This window comes from Nannospalax galili, unplaced genomic scaffold (genome assembly GCF_000622305.1).
Source record: "Nannospalax galili isolate Female #2095 unplaced genomic scaffold, S.galili_v1.0 scaffold611, whole genome shotgun sequence".
Classification (NCBI taxonomy): Eukaryota; Metazoa; Chordata; class Mammalia; order Rodentia; family Spalacidae; genus Nannospalax; species Nannospalax galili.
Window position 1 is genome coordinate 2181258 of NW_008330486.1, and position 14738 is coordinate 2195995.

At 41.8% G+C, this 14738-nt stretch overlaps 1 protein-coding gene across 6 annotated transcripts in view; it reads left to right on the forward strand.

Annotated features, from left to right (window-relative positions):
- Nedd4 (NEDD4 E3 ubiquitin protein ligase) overlaps positions 1-14738 on the forward strand; it is a 128248-nt gene that overhangs the window by 2181 nt on the left and 111329 nt on the right. For 4 of the 6 annotated variants that reach the window (XM_029570757.1, XM_029570764.1, XM_017801913.1 and 1 more), the window contains 2 exons: positions 7458-7536; positions 7634-7672. The gene's annotated coding sequence lies outside the window, so the exon portion shown is untranslated. Of the gene's footprint in view, positions 1-7457; positions 7537-7633; positions 7673-14738 lie in introns of those variants that run through there. The other 2 variants (XM_029570768.1, XM_029570758.1) reach the window with 2 other exon arrangements.

A 14738-nucleotide genomic window follows, 5' to 3' on the forward strand; every position in this document is an offset into this window, starting at 1 on the left:
ACATGTTCACACGCAGACACATACACACACCATATCCAGAGAAGAGCTGCAATTAAAATATGACACAGTTAAGTTTAAAAATGGACAAATTGGTACAAAAAGATATGTGCTTAGATAGTATGATAGAAATGAAATGAGCACATTAAAATCTGACAAAACGAGAAGTCAAAAACCATTTCCAAATGGTTCATAATGATAAATAATAAAATCATCAGTAACACTTAGTCAGAAATGTGTATGTTCCTAGTAACAGAATTTAGAAATCTACGACTCAAAATATGACAGAGTTAGAGGAAAAATGATAAAGTCCATAGTCATGGGTAAAAACCCTCAGACAAGCCAATTTTTTTAAAAAATCACAAGACTGAAGAGATGGCTCAGCAATTAAGAGTACTTGTAGCTCTTGCAGAAGACCTGGGTTTGGTTCCTAGCACCTACATTGCATGGTAACTCCAACTCCAGGGAATCTGATGCCTCTGGTCTCTGAGGGCATTGCATTCATTTGCATATACCCACATACAGACACATATATACATATAATGAAAAAATTTTTAAATACATTTTTAAGATTTATTTTTATTTTATGTGTACACATGTTCTGCCTACATGTATGTAAGTGCCAGTGAAGGCTAGAAGAGGGCATCAGATCTCCAGGAGTTATGAATGGTTGTTAGCTGCCATGTGGTGCTGGGAACTTGAGTCCTCTGCAATTGCTCAAGTCCATTGAGCAATCTCTAGCCATCCTCCCTTTTTTTTTTTTTTTTTTTTAAATGAGAGAAGATCTTACTGTGTAGCTCCGGCTGGCCTGGAATTTGCTATGTAGACCAGGCTGGTCTCAAACTCACAGAGATTCTCCTTCCTCTGCCTCCCAAGTGCTCAAACTAAAGGTATGTACCACCATACCCAGAAAAAAATACACACACACACACACACACATACACACATACACACACACAGAGTTTAAAATATGTTTAAGATCCTGAGTTTGCATGGGACTTGCATGGGACACCATTGCCATAGAATCATGTGAATCCATGTTTAAGCCTCCAAATTCAGTTAACTACTTTCTTTTTTTTTCCATTCATTTTGTTACAAACAAATAGAAGACCTGCAATGATAAAACTAATAGACAAAAAGACAAGAAGAAAAATAGATGCTATTGTCCATAAAGATTTTTGTATCTGAATCCAAAAACAACAAAACATAGATAAATTGGAATTTTTCAAATGAAGACACCTGGACTCCATTCATATAGTAGTGATAACATCCAGACACAGAAAATAGCTGAAACACAGTTATTTCTTAAGAGGTTGACATCAGAATCTACACGATACTCCATTCTGTACCTAGAAAACAACTCAATTTAAAAATGAGTAAAAGATCTCAGTGAATATGTAAGACATGCATACAGCCAGCTGACCTGAATTCAACGTTGAGCATCACAAAATAGACAAGTAGAGGGCAACCAAAATTCCCTGGGTCATTGGGCACATGTCATACTTTTTAGCTCTACTGATGAAATCAGTATCAGTATTAGTGATATTAGTGTTTGGTTTTTTTTGCTTTTTTAGATATGTCTCCTTAAGTAGGCCAGGTTTACCTCAAAATCACTTATGCTTCAGCCTCCCAAGTGCTGAGATTACAGGCATCTGAGACCAGGCCCTGCCAGTGGTGAAAGTTTCAGTAATTTCTTTTCTGTTTCAGAGAGGTTCTCACTATGTTGTTGGCCTGGAATTCAGTATGTGGACCAGCTTGGCCTCTTAACTCACAGATATGTGCCTGCCTCTCTCTCCTGAGTATACCTGCCCTTCTTTCAGTTCATAATACAAACACTCCTTGTGATGTTTATTTTTCTTCAGAAAGTTACAAGATGATCCCAGGTGCTTGTTCTGTCTCCTGAAAGTGTTGTCTCAGCCGGGACACTTTCAAATAATACTGGATTTTTTTTCCCATCACAAGCTTTGATGAACTGTTGCCCTGGAATGTTTTCCAACTCATCTTGAAGGGATGGCGTCCCCTGGTGGCCATTGATCTAAACTATGGTGCCTTGGACAAACTAAATCGAAGCCTGGTAGTCCTTGGCTTCCCCTTCAGAAGAATGGGCAGAGTAACAGTAACTAGCACTTGTGTGGGTTGGGGAGACATAGCTCCAAGCTTACAGAAAGGGTCCATAGCTCCAGGCTCACAGAAGAGGTCCACAGCTCCAGGTTCCCAGGAAGGGACCACAGCTCCAGGCTCACAGGAGGGGACCACAGCTCCAGGCTCACAGGAGGGGACCACAGCTCCAGGCTCACAGGAGGGGACCACAGCTCCAGGTTTATAGGAGGGGACCACAGCTCCAGGCTCACAGGAGGGGACCTTAGCTCCAGGTTTATAGGAGGGAACTACAACTCTAGATGCACAGTGAGGGGACCACAGCTCCAGCTCATGGCAGGTGACCATAGTTTGAGGCTCATAGGTGAGTACCACAGTTCCAGGAGGTGACCATAGATGCAGGTTCATAAGAGGGGTCATGATTTCAATTACACTGGCTCCCCCTATTTTCCTGTTCCCATCACTCTGTCTTCATTATTATACTTATGTTTAAGAAAGAACATTTTGGCTTCTGTGCAACAAACAGAGGCAACTGTTCCTTGCTGGCTTGAAGTTCTTGTTAGAGGGACATCAGTATTGGAGAAAACCACTTGTTACTTTTGCTCAAGGAGGCAGATGGACTGAGTGCTTTCTTTTTCATGGTCATGGATCTAGTTGGCTTTTTTGGTGTCTGCTGTTTTCACATCTTCCTCCACAGTCCCGCCAAGATCCTCCACTGCTACTGTTGCTCCAGCACCCATAGCCACACCGGTGATCTTGGTTCCCCAATATTTTCTTTCTTTCTTGTCAAGTCCAAGCCAGCAAAAGGTGCAGACTGTCCAAGGGACTAGTTTCTCATTTGAACCAGGTTGGATGCTTCTCCTGTAGACTGCCAAGTTACCTGTTCCATACTGCTATGTACACTGCTGGACAAGGGGAGCACCAGTTTACCTGACAGAGACCTAGCCAGGCTTCCTCTCGGTAACTTACAGCCATCTTGACTAAATTATCACTAAAATTTAGCTTTTCCAGTAGGATTACTGAGCTTCCTAAAGAGCAGTACTACATCCTGCTCTCTGCACTTGGGTCCTGAGGGCTTGCTCCACTCCTCCAGTTGCTGCCTCTAGGTTGGCACTTGCTGCCTCAAGGGCAAGGGCCACTGAACAGCATCTTCCTGGCAGGTGGATGGGACAGCAGCTCTGCTCTATCTCATCTTTTAAAAATCACAAAAACAGGTTGGAAAGATGGCTCAGTGGTTAAGAGCACTGGCTACTCTTGCAGAGGTTCGATTCCCAGCACCCACATGGAGGCTAATAATGCCCTCTTCTGACCTCTGCAGGCATTGCATGACACAGGTGCACTTACATACATGCAGACAATATACTCGTACACATAAAGTAAAAATAATTTCAAAAATCACAAAACATAAATTTGTTCAGTGTTACAAATAACTTTAGCCCAAAGAACACTACTCCCAATGGCTCAAAAACAACATTCTTAACTGCAAAATATATATTAACATGTATACCATACAAATGACCATATGTATATTGTGTATCTTTTGCTACCTAATAATAGTGCCAGAAATTTAGTAGTTCAAAGAAACATGCATTTATTATTTCATCGTCTCCGTGGGTTTGAAGCTCCTGTGTTCTTTTGCCTGGCCCACAGCTACACGGTCTTTCAAAGTGGCTGCTGTGTATTTTTTTCTAGTTTAGTCAGGAGGTGTCTGTGCGCTCTGGACCCCGCGGCAGTGTTTTCAGAGTCCCTGTGGCGCTCACCTTCCTGTAGAGCCTCGTGTATACGTCAGGAAATTTGTAAATCCTTGCACATGCCCTGACTGTCAACTGATCTGCACCCTGTGTATTGTACCCAGGTAGCCACTCTGTAGGAAAGAAGTTGGGTTCAGGATGTCATTCGGGTGGACACAGAGGGGGGCAGCTCAACAAGGCACATGAAGTCATACAACAGTTTAGAACTTACAGATTCAAGAGAGACGAACAGAACACAACCCCCTCACAGAGCTAGTGGGAATTGGGGAGCCCTCTGGAGGTGTGTGTTAGTGTATGTAGAGGGGCACTACAGGCTCAGTTCTTGAGGTTCAGGATTAACCCAAGTAGCTGACGGTAGAGAAAACTGTCATGATTTCTGTGACTTCACACTGTACCTGAGAGGTGGTCACTGTGGTGAATGTGCATAGTCCATGTTGAGTCAGGGCAACTCAAATAGACTGTGTCCAGCTCTGCTGTAGGGAGGTCCCAAGGAGGTACATACCTCCTTGAATCAGCCACACCTAGGAACAGGGAGGAGATGGAAAATAGCTACATTTCCTTAATTATTGTGCATATGTGTGTATGTGCTCCATGGTGTGCTTGTGGAGGTCAGAGGACAGCTTGTTGGAATTGGTTCTCTCCTTCTACCATGTGGGATTGACCACAGGTCACCCCACAAGTGCCTTTACCTGGTAAGAACCCGGTGACTTACTTAGTCAGTCAAAGACTTAAAGATTCAGGTAAGATGCTCTTAGCACAGTAAAGCAGCAATCACACATCTGATGAAGGCCTTTACCTCACACTATACAGATACCTCTTACAGCTCAATGGCAGTATGACAGAAATCAAATCAAAAATGTTAACTGAGCAACCACTGTTTGTAGAATGTCCAGGTGGAAATGTCTACCTGGGTGGTAAAGGTTGAGATTTTTATATTTTGTATTTGACAGTATCCAGTTAGTTGCAAAACCTATGGATGAGATTGGAAAGGGAAAATGTAGAGGCCAGGCAGTACTCAGGAAGCAGCATGAAAGGGGCTTAAGAAAGACAGAGAGGGAGGTTGGGGATGTAGCTCAGCTTACCTCACAGCACAAAATCTTGGGTTTGATCCCCCGCATCAGGTAAACTGGGGGTGGGGGTGCAGGCCTGTAATCCCAGCATTTGGGAGATGGAGGGAAGAAGATCAAAAGATCAAGGTCATCTTTAGCTACGTGGGGAATTTGAGGCCTGCCTGATCTGGTAGTACAACCTGTCAAAGGGAGGGACATGGGAGAGAAAGAACAGTTAGGATGGTGTAAGGAAGGAAAGGCAGAGGGCTGTGCCATAGAAGTAAATGGATGAGTATTTCAAAGCATTGTCAGAACAGATCTGAGAGCCAGGAGCAGAAACGACTGCATGGCTCTACAGAACCCGGAGGGTGAAGGAAATGAAGGAAGGGAAGGAGTGTGTTGGTTGAGTGTGTTCTCTGAAACAAGTGCTGGAGTCTCAGTCCCGGTTTCCTCCCACGTTTAACTGCAATCCATACAAAGTAGACAAAGGGTAATAGCTGTGAGAATGCAAAGAGCCGATCCACAAAAGCTGCTTTGAAGTGTTCTATGGGGTAATTGCTATGTAAGTGTTGTTATTGCAGAGTACTGTAAAGCTTGCCTGAGAAGGGAAGGGAGAAAATGTGATCTGCTTTGCTATAGGGAGGAAGGAGAGTGGAGGCAGGAGGAGTTTAAAACGCATTTACATACCTAGAAAAACTGGGTCAAAGGAAAAGCTAGAGAAGGTAAAAAGAAAGTGAAATCAACTGCTGCAGGGCCTCTGAAGCCAGGGGGGTCAGACAACGGGATCCCCCAAAACAGGAGGATTGAAATCTCTGGGGACAGGAGTTTGGGTGGCTTCTGGGCTGCTGTGTTGGGAGTGGGCTTTGAAAATTGAAGCGGTGAGGACTTAAGAAGAAATGAGAGAGGGGTTGGTGGGTTGGATTAGAGAGCAAGCAGTGAAGGGAAGGGTCAGTACCAGGTCCGAGATACCCAAGAGAAGCGGCAGAGATTTGACCATGGTGAGTAATGTGCCTCCAGTCTTTGTGCCCTTCAAAGTCATGTCACAAGATTTTCCTTATCTGAGTTTCCTTTTAGTAGGGCTTCTGGGGCTTGGGACATGGCTCAGTGGGTAAGAGTGCTTGCTGCTTTTGCAGGGAACCTGAGTTCTGTTCCCAGCACCCAAGTCAGGGGGCCCCAGCCCTGGGGATCTGATGCATTCCTCTGGTGCTCCCCCGTAAACACAAATAAACCAAATCTTTACACAATATAAAGGCTTCTATGACATATTTTTATTTATTTTTATTTTATGTGTATGAGTGTTTTATCTGCATGTATGTAAGTATATCTGTGCCATGCAGTGCTCACAGAGTCCAGAAGTAGACATCAAATCCCCTGGAATTGGAGTTACAGATAGTTGGTAGCCGTCATTTGGGTGCTGGAAACCGAACCCTATTTAGCAGAATATATTGTAGTGGGCTGGGACCTGCGCCCTGTGACCTGTGGAGCCACAGGTTCCTACACCTGCTGTTGGTGTCAGGTATGGGCTCCATCTTGTAAAAAGGACCTTAAATCCAATCAGAAAGTAGTTGGTTACTCCATAAAAATAATAAATAAATGTTGTCTATGGCCATACCACCTTGAACCTGCGTGAGTTCATCCAACACATAATTTTTTTAATTTTATAATTTATTTTTATTTTATGTGTATGAGTGTTTTGCCTGCACGTATGTAAATGCATCCATGTTTTATAAAGCCCACAGAGGCTAAAAGAGGGTGTTGAATCCCCTGGAACTAGAGTTACTGACAGTTGTTAGCCACATGTGGGTTCTGGAAATTGAACCCAGGTCCTCTGAAAGAGTAACCAGTGCTCTTAACTGCTTAGCCTTCTCTCCAGCCTAACATGTAATTATTTTTAACTGCAAGCAGATTGATGTTATTTTATAAGAAGACTTTACACAGTGAGATGACTTGGAACTAACTACTTGAGGTCTTAAAAAATGAACCTCGGGGGCTGGAGAAATGGCTCAGTGGTTAAGAGCACTGGCTGTTCTTGCAGAGGACCCAGGTTTGATTCCCAGCACCCACACAGCAGCTAACAACTGTCCATAACTCCAGTTCCAAGGGAATCCAGTGCCCTCGTCTGACCTCTGTGGACATTGCACTACATAAGTACACTCACATACATGCAGGAAATACACTCATACACATAAGATAGAAAATAATAAATTTAAGAATGAGCCTCAGAATCACTGAATTAGCCACCTTAGCTCAGAAGATCTAGTAAAAAAAGAAAAAATCGGAGAAATTTTTAAAAAATCTAAAAGGGTTATAAATCATTAGGCCAGAGGAGTTGGGGAGGGGTGAAGGTACAATTAGACCTATGAGTAAGAGATTTCTTCTAGTTCTTTGCCTATTTTATTAACATGGTACTTAAGCCTTTTAACAAGATGTAGGTGCTTAGCCTGCATACAGACCCCTGCCTTTAAGTGAAGGAGAAATTGTTACCAAGGAAAACTTTGAAAATCTAATTTGGATGTTCTGAGGTTTGACTAAACTACAGCCAAAACTTCTTTGTTTTTAACAGCGATCCCTATGTGAGAGTAACATTGTATGATCCGGTGAATGGCGTGTTTACCAGTGTGCAAACGAAAACTGTTAAAAAGGTTAGATTTAACCATATTCCAAAACTTCTTAGTGAATTTTGTTTTTATGTGACAAGTTATAAAAAAAGTTAATTATATTATGTTTATTATCTTCTAGTCTTTAAATCCCAAGTGGAATGAGGAAATCCTATTCAGAGTAAGTATGCCTTTTATTTTGTTAAAAAAGGAAAAGAAATTCTCCATAAATTTTAATAAACTCTCATTTAAAATACATCTTGTATTTGCCTAGAGTGTTAAGCTTTTGAAAAAAATTTATCATCATTCATTGTTTTAATATTTCATTTTTATTTTATGTGTATGAGTGTATTGCCTGCATGTTTGTGCATGTACCTGTGTCATGCAATGCCTGCGGAGGTCAGTTCCCTGGAATTGTAGTTACAGATGATTGTTAGCCACTCTGTGGGTGCTGGGAATCAAACCCGTGTCCTCTGCAAGAGCAGCCAGTGCTCTTAACTGCTGAGCCATCTTTCCAGCCCCCTTATCATTATTATTGTGCCTTTGTATATGCGTGTGGACAGACATGTTCACATGCGTTTGCTATGGTGTATGTGGAGGTCAGGGGACAACTTTGTAAAATTGGTTCTTTCCTTTCACCTTTATGTGAGTGCTAGGGATCAAACCCAGGTTGCCAGGATTGCACAGAAAGCACTTTACCTGCTGAGCCATCTCACTGGACCCATGATTTTTTGTTTTTTTTTCTGGTCTTTTTGAGACAGGGTCTCCCTGTAGCCCCAGCTGACCTGGAATTCACTATGTAGACCAGGCTGGCCTTGAACTCACAGATCTGCCTGCCTCTGCCTCCCGAGTGCTGGGATTAAAGGCATGCGCCACCACGCCTGGCCCCCATGTTTTTTTTTAAAGAGTTAAAATTCAGTATCCTGTGATGACATGGCATAGGAATCATTTATCTTAGTATGAAAAATAAATATAAGTTGATGGAGTGGTAAAACACTGTTGTAAAACTGGAATAACCTTTTTCTAATAAATTAGCCCATTAAGAGACTTACATTAGTCTTATTCCAGGTTAGCAGGTTTGGTGTTTTAATGATGATTTAATATTTGTAGCTCCCCAATCATCTGTTAAATACACTGAATCACATGAGGGCTGAGGAGGCTGTGGATAAGTGGATTCCTTTCTTACGTGCCCTTCCTGACCTTCTGCCTTCTCACCTTACTCAGCCTCAGATTCCAATCAGATAGTGCAGGTCCTAAGAGACTCTGACTGGCCTGTGTCTCAGGTCCTTACTGATTCAGGCAGGGTACAGGTGCAATTTGGTGACCTCCTCTTGGCTGGATCCTGTCAGCTTACCCTTCTGAAATATTTTTCCTTGCCTCGTCCCCTTTCTAGGCTGTGGGTTCGGGTCTCAGTTTACCTGAATGACCAGCCTTCTTCACATCTGCCCTTTTTATTTCTGCTTCTCCAGTGGCCCCCCTCGCATCTCTGACCTTGGCATACCCACAATCAGTGTGCTGGATAACTTGAGTTGTCAGTCTAACTCATCTGGGAAGAGGGGACCTCAACTGAGGAATAACCACCATTGGATGGCCTATGGCCATGTCTGTGAGGCATTTTCTTGTGGGTGCTGCCACCTCTGGGCAGGTGTACCTGGGTTATATAACAAAGCTGACTGGGGCTAGAGTGATGGCTCAGTGGTTAAGAGCACTGAGTTCAGTTTCCAGTGCTTCATGGTGGCTAACATCTGTAAGTCCAGTCCAGGGTATCTGATGCCTTTTTCTGGCCTCTACTGGGCATTGCACTTACATACAGGCAAAACACTCATACACATTACAAAATGAAAGTAAATAAAATTTTAAAAAAGAAGAAATAGGAGATATTGCTCAGTGGTTAAGAGCACTGCCTGCTCCTGCAGAGGACCCGGGTTTGGTTCTCAGCACCCACATGGCAGCTAACAACCATCCATTACTCCAGTTCCAAGGGATCCAACACCCTCTACTGACCTCCATGGACATTACACGACACCGGTGCACTTACCTGTGTGCAATACACTCATACATGTAAAACAACAATAATAAATAAAATATATTTTAAAAATAAAGTTATAGAGAAAAGAAAGAAAGTGGGCTGAGCACAGACCAAGGAAGAAAGCCACTAAGCAGTGTTCCTCAGTGGTCTCTGCTTCAGTTCCTGTCTCCAAGTTCCTGCCTTGAGTTCCTGCCCTGACTTCCCTCAGTGATGGACTGGCAGTTGAAAGAGTAAGATGAAATAAACCCTTTCCTCCCCAAGTTTGCTTTGGTCAGTGTTTTATCAGAGCAACAGAGACTGACCAGGACAAGCAGCAGCTCCCATCTGCAACTTCTCTCTCATCTTGCCCTCGACCTTGATGCATGCTGTTCAGCGTAGCGTGCATTTTATTTTATTAGACAGAAAAAGAATAACTGTGAATGCGGCTGAGATTTCTGTTGAACTGCACTCGATGTCAGTCAAGAAAAGAAACCAGGCATCCTGTTGCACATTTGGGGTTTCTGTTTAGTTTCTTTACTTTTGAAGTGAAACAGGAGGGAAGAAATCACCAGGGGTGGTGCTGGCACCTGCAGGTATCAGTGAGGTTGCTTCCGGAGCCTGTGTTTACAGAGAGCTCTCCTCACTCTGCTTAGCATGACAGAAAACCAGCCTTTTAAGTCAGTCTGAAGACTCCGGATTCTTGAAGAATCAGCACTGAGTTCATTACAGAGTCACAAAGAGGAAAGTGAAACTAGATTTTGGTTCCGCTCTTTCTCCGAACGCATCACAGACTTAGTGTCTGACTTTGATTGCTTCTATGTGGGACTAGGGATAGGGTGACTAGAAGCTGTGGTGGCACATGTATTGCTTAAGAGAATTTTCAAAGCCCTCCCAAGTGGTTCAGTTTATTTAAACTTTATTATTATTGTAATTATTATTGTACATACTGCATTTTGCTCAGAAGTGTTACAGTTGTAACGGACCAATGCTTTCTTTGCATGTCTCCTCTTTTCTGATATCATTGATTTGACCTTGGTGTCAAATAGTGTTAGTCATAGCAACAATGAATGTAGATTTGTCCTGTTCAAGTTTTATCTTATTTATTTACTTTAAAAAACAGATAACATGGAAAAATGGAAACATTATAGAAAATAGTGAACTAAAATTATCCTGCTCTTCAGCTCTACATTTTTTTTTTTTTTTTTTTTTTTGGAGACAGGATCTCCCTGTAGCCCCCGCTAACCTGGAACTTACTATGTTAGACCAGGCTGGTCTGGAACTCACAGAGATCTACCTGCTTCTGCCTCCTGAGTGCTGGCGTCAAAAGCGGGTACGACCACATTCCGCTTTCACTTTCATTTTACTTTTGCTTTAAAATATTTCTTTGTCGTTGTTTTATTTTGTTTCTTAAGGCAGGGTCTCACTACGTAGCCCTGGCTGGTCTAAAACTTGCTATGTAGACCAGGCTGGTCTCCATCTCACAGAGCTATGCCTGCCTGTGCCTGCCAAGTGCTGGTATTAAAGGCATAGGCCCCATTCCTGGCTGTTGTTTGAGCTGTAAGCAATGTGAACATTGGTGAAAAATGGCCTTGATTACTTCAGCGCATAGAACATTCTTTACTGATTATAATTCCTTTTTTTAGGTTAGCACACAACGTGATGGGTCCCAGATTAGTCAAGAATCTGTCGTTATGCTTTGTCCCTCACCCACCCCCAATCTGGTTCACAGCTGTCTTCCCTCCCTGGTCCCTCCTGGCCCCACTCTAGCTCTGCTTTCTTATCACCGGACTCTGATGACCCTTTCTGTTTCTCATCTCCCTTAAGATCTCTTCCTCTCCTCTACAGTCCTCTTTCTAGTTTTGTACCTACACACATACATAAATGTGCACACGCACAGGTTTTTCATACAAGAGAAAATATGTAGTATTTATCTTTCTGAGTCTAATTTTGCTTAACATAATTTCTCACTGCATTCACTTTCCTGCAAGTACCATGATTTCATTTTTCTTTATGGCTCCATAATATTCCATTATGTATGTATGTATGTATATCACACTTACCCATTCATCACTTGGTGGACATCTAGACTGGCTCCTTTTCCTCCTGTGAATAGTGCAGCAATAAACATGAATGTGCAGTTTTCTCTGTGTTACACACACAGCGTTGCTTTGGGTATATAGCCAGCAGTAGTACAGCTGGATTATATGATAGCTCTACTTTCAAGTTTTTATTTACTTAGTATTTTCATTTAAATTTTTTTTTCTATTTTCAGTTTTTTGAGAAACTGCCACACTGATTTCCCTAGTGACCACATAAGTCTCACCAGCAGTGAATGAGGGTTTTCTTTGCCCTTGTCCGTTCCAGCATTGTGTTACTCATTTCCCTCATGACAGCCATTCTGACTGCAGCGGGCTACAATCTCAAAGCAGTTTTATTTGAACTTGCTGGACAACTCAGAAAATTAAATTTACTTTTAAAAGTTGTTATTGGCCTTTGTATTTCTTTTGACAGTTGATCATTCCATTTATCTTCCCATTTATTGGTTGGATTGGGGTTTGGAGGGAGTTCAATTTTTGTCGCTCTTTGTATATTCAGGATATTAGCATCTATCTGATCTGTAGTTGGCAAACATTTTACCCATTTGTAAGCTGTCCTTTCACTCTGGTGTTTCCTTTGCTATAAAGCTTTTAAATTTCATGCAACTCCATTTGTCAAATTCTGCGAATATGTTTTATATTATTGGAGTCTATTTCAGAAAACCGTTGCCTATGCCTGTGTCTTGAAGTGTCTTCTCTAGGTCTTCCTGCCACAGTTTTAAAGTTTCAGATCTTACATTAAGGTCTTTGATAAATTTTGAATTGATTTTTTACAGGATGAGGGATATGGATCTAGTTTCACTCGTCTACATTTGGAAAGCCACCCGAACCAGTCGTTAAAGCAGCTGTGTCTCCAGTGTCTGCTCTAGAGTCTTGTCAGAAATAGGTGGTTGTAATTTGGGCTGGTTTATGGGCCTTCTTAGTCTATTCTGTTGGCCACATTTCTGGTTTTGTGCCAGTACCATGGCCTTTTGTTACTGCGACTCTATGGTATAATCTGAGATTGGATGTGAAACCTCCAGGGCTATCCCTTCTGCTAAGGATTAGGCAGGCTATTGGGGGTCTTTTCAATTCTATGTGCATCTTAGGGTAGTCCTTTTCTAGTTCTGTGAAGTATACCCTGAGGATTTTGATGAACGTTACATTTTGTACATTGCTTTTGGTAACAGCCACACTCACAATATCAGCTCTCCAATCCCGGAGGGTGAGGGGATCTTTCTGTACTCTAGTGTCTTCAGTTTCTTCAATGTCTTAAACTTTTCACTGCAGAGATCCTTTCACCACATAGGCATTTTAAAATTCTGAATGTGATTTTTTTCCCCTTTGATTTCTTTATTGGCAAGTTTGTTGCTGGTATATAGAAAAGCTACTGATTTATAAATTTATTTGTTTATTTATTTATTTTATGTGTATGAGTGTTTGCCTGCATGTATGTGCACCATGTGCATGTCCAGTACCGTTGGAGGGGGCATTGGATCCCCTGGGGAACTAAAGTTACAGGGGGTTGTGAGCCACCATGCGGGTGCTGGGAACTGAATTTGGGTCCTCAGCAAGAATAGTAAGCGCTCTTATAATCTCTGAGCCATGTCTCCAGTCCCAACTATTGATTTTTTTTTTTTGAAGTCTTTTTTGGGACAGGGTCTCCCTGTAGCCCCTCAGCTTGCTATGGTAGACCAGACTGGTCTCATAGAGACCACCTGTCTCTGCCTCCCTAGTGCTGGAATTAAAGGTGTGTGCCACTACACCTGGCCTCCAACTACTGATTTTTGTATGTTCATTTTGTGTTCTGGTACTTTGCTGAGTATTAGTCAAGTCTAAGAATTTTCTGGTGGAGTTTTTTGGGTCTTTTAAGTATAGAATCATGTCCTCTGCAAATAGGCTTAATTTGACTTTTTTTTTTTTTCTTTTTGGTATCCTTTTTCTTTTCTAATTGCTGTAGCTAAGACTAAGCATAAAATTGATTCAGAGGGAGAGTAGCCATCTTGTCTCATCCTTGATTTTAGAGAAACTTTCTCAGTTGTCCTCCATTTAGTATAACTGCCATGGGTCTGTCGTGACACTTTTATTGTGTTGAGGTGTGTTCCTTTTTGTCTTAGTTTCTTCCGGGCTATTAAGAAAGCATGTTGAACATTGTTAAGGCCTTTTCTGCACTGATTGAGTTTTTGTCCTTGTGTTCCTGGAGTGAAACCAGCTTGGTCACGGTGTGTCTTCTTGAATCTGGTTTACAAGTATTTTAATGAGAATTTTTGTGTCTGTTTATCAGGGAAATTATCTATAGTTTTCTTTCTTTGTTGTGCATATTTGGTATCAGGATAACACCGGCTTTGTAGGATGAGTTTGGCAACTTCCCTTCCCTTTCTACTTCACAGAAGAGCTTCGGGAATGTCAGTTCATTCTTCTTGAAAGGTTTGTCCAAATTCAGCAGCAAATCTGTCTTATCTTGAACTTTCCTTATGGGGTGACTGTTTATTACAGCTTCAATCTCGTTGACTGTGAAGTTGTTAGAGCTTCTTGGTTTAATTTTGGTATGTCTTATGTGTCTAGGAATTTATCCATCCTATCTAGAACATCCAGGGTTTTTTATTATAAATTTTCAGTGATTCTTTAATGATTCTTTGTTTCTCCCTTTTCCAACTTGTATTCTTTTAATTTGGGTCTTCTTTTTCTTTCTTTTGGTTGGTTTGATTAGAGGTTTGTTAATCTTGTTTATTTTTCTAAGTACCGACTCTGATTGGTTCTCTATGCTGTTCTTTTTGTCTCCAGTTAATTTCTGACTGATCTTTTTTTTTTTTTTTTTTTTTTTGTCATCTGCTTTCGGATTTGGATTTGTTGCCATTGTTATTGTTGTTTTTGTTGTTGTGACCTTGAGGTGCATCATTAGATTACTTATTTAAGATCTTTTTTTAAAAAAACTTTTTAAAACATTTTATTTATTGGGGCTGGAGAGATGGCTCAGTGGTTAGGAGCACTGACTGCTCTTGCAGAGGACTTGGGTTCGATTCCCAGCACCCACATGGCAGCTATAAACCGTCCTTAACTCCAGTTCCAGGGCAATCCGAAGCCCTCTTCTGACCTCCGTGGGCATTGCACGACACAATACGGGTGCACTTACCTACATGCAGGCAATACACGCATACACATAA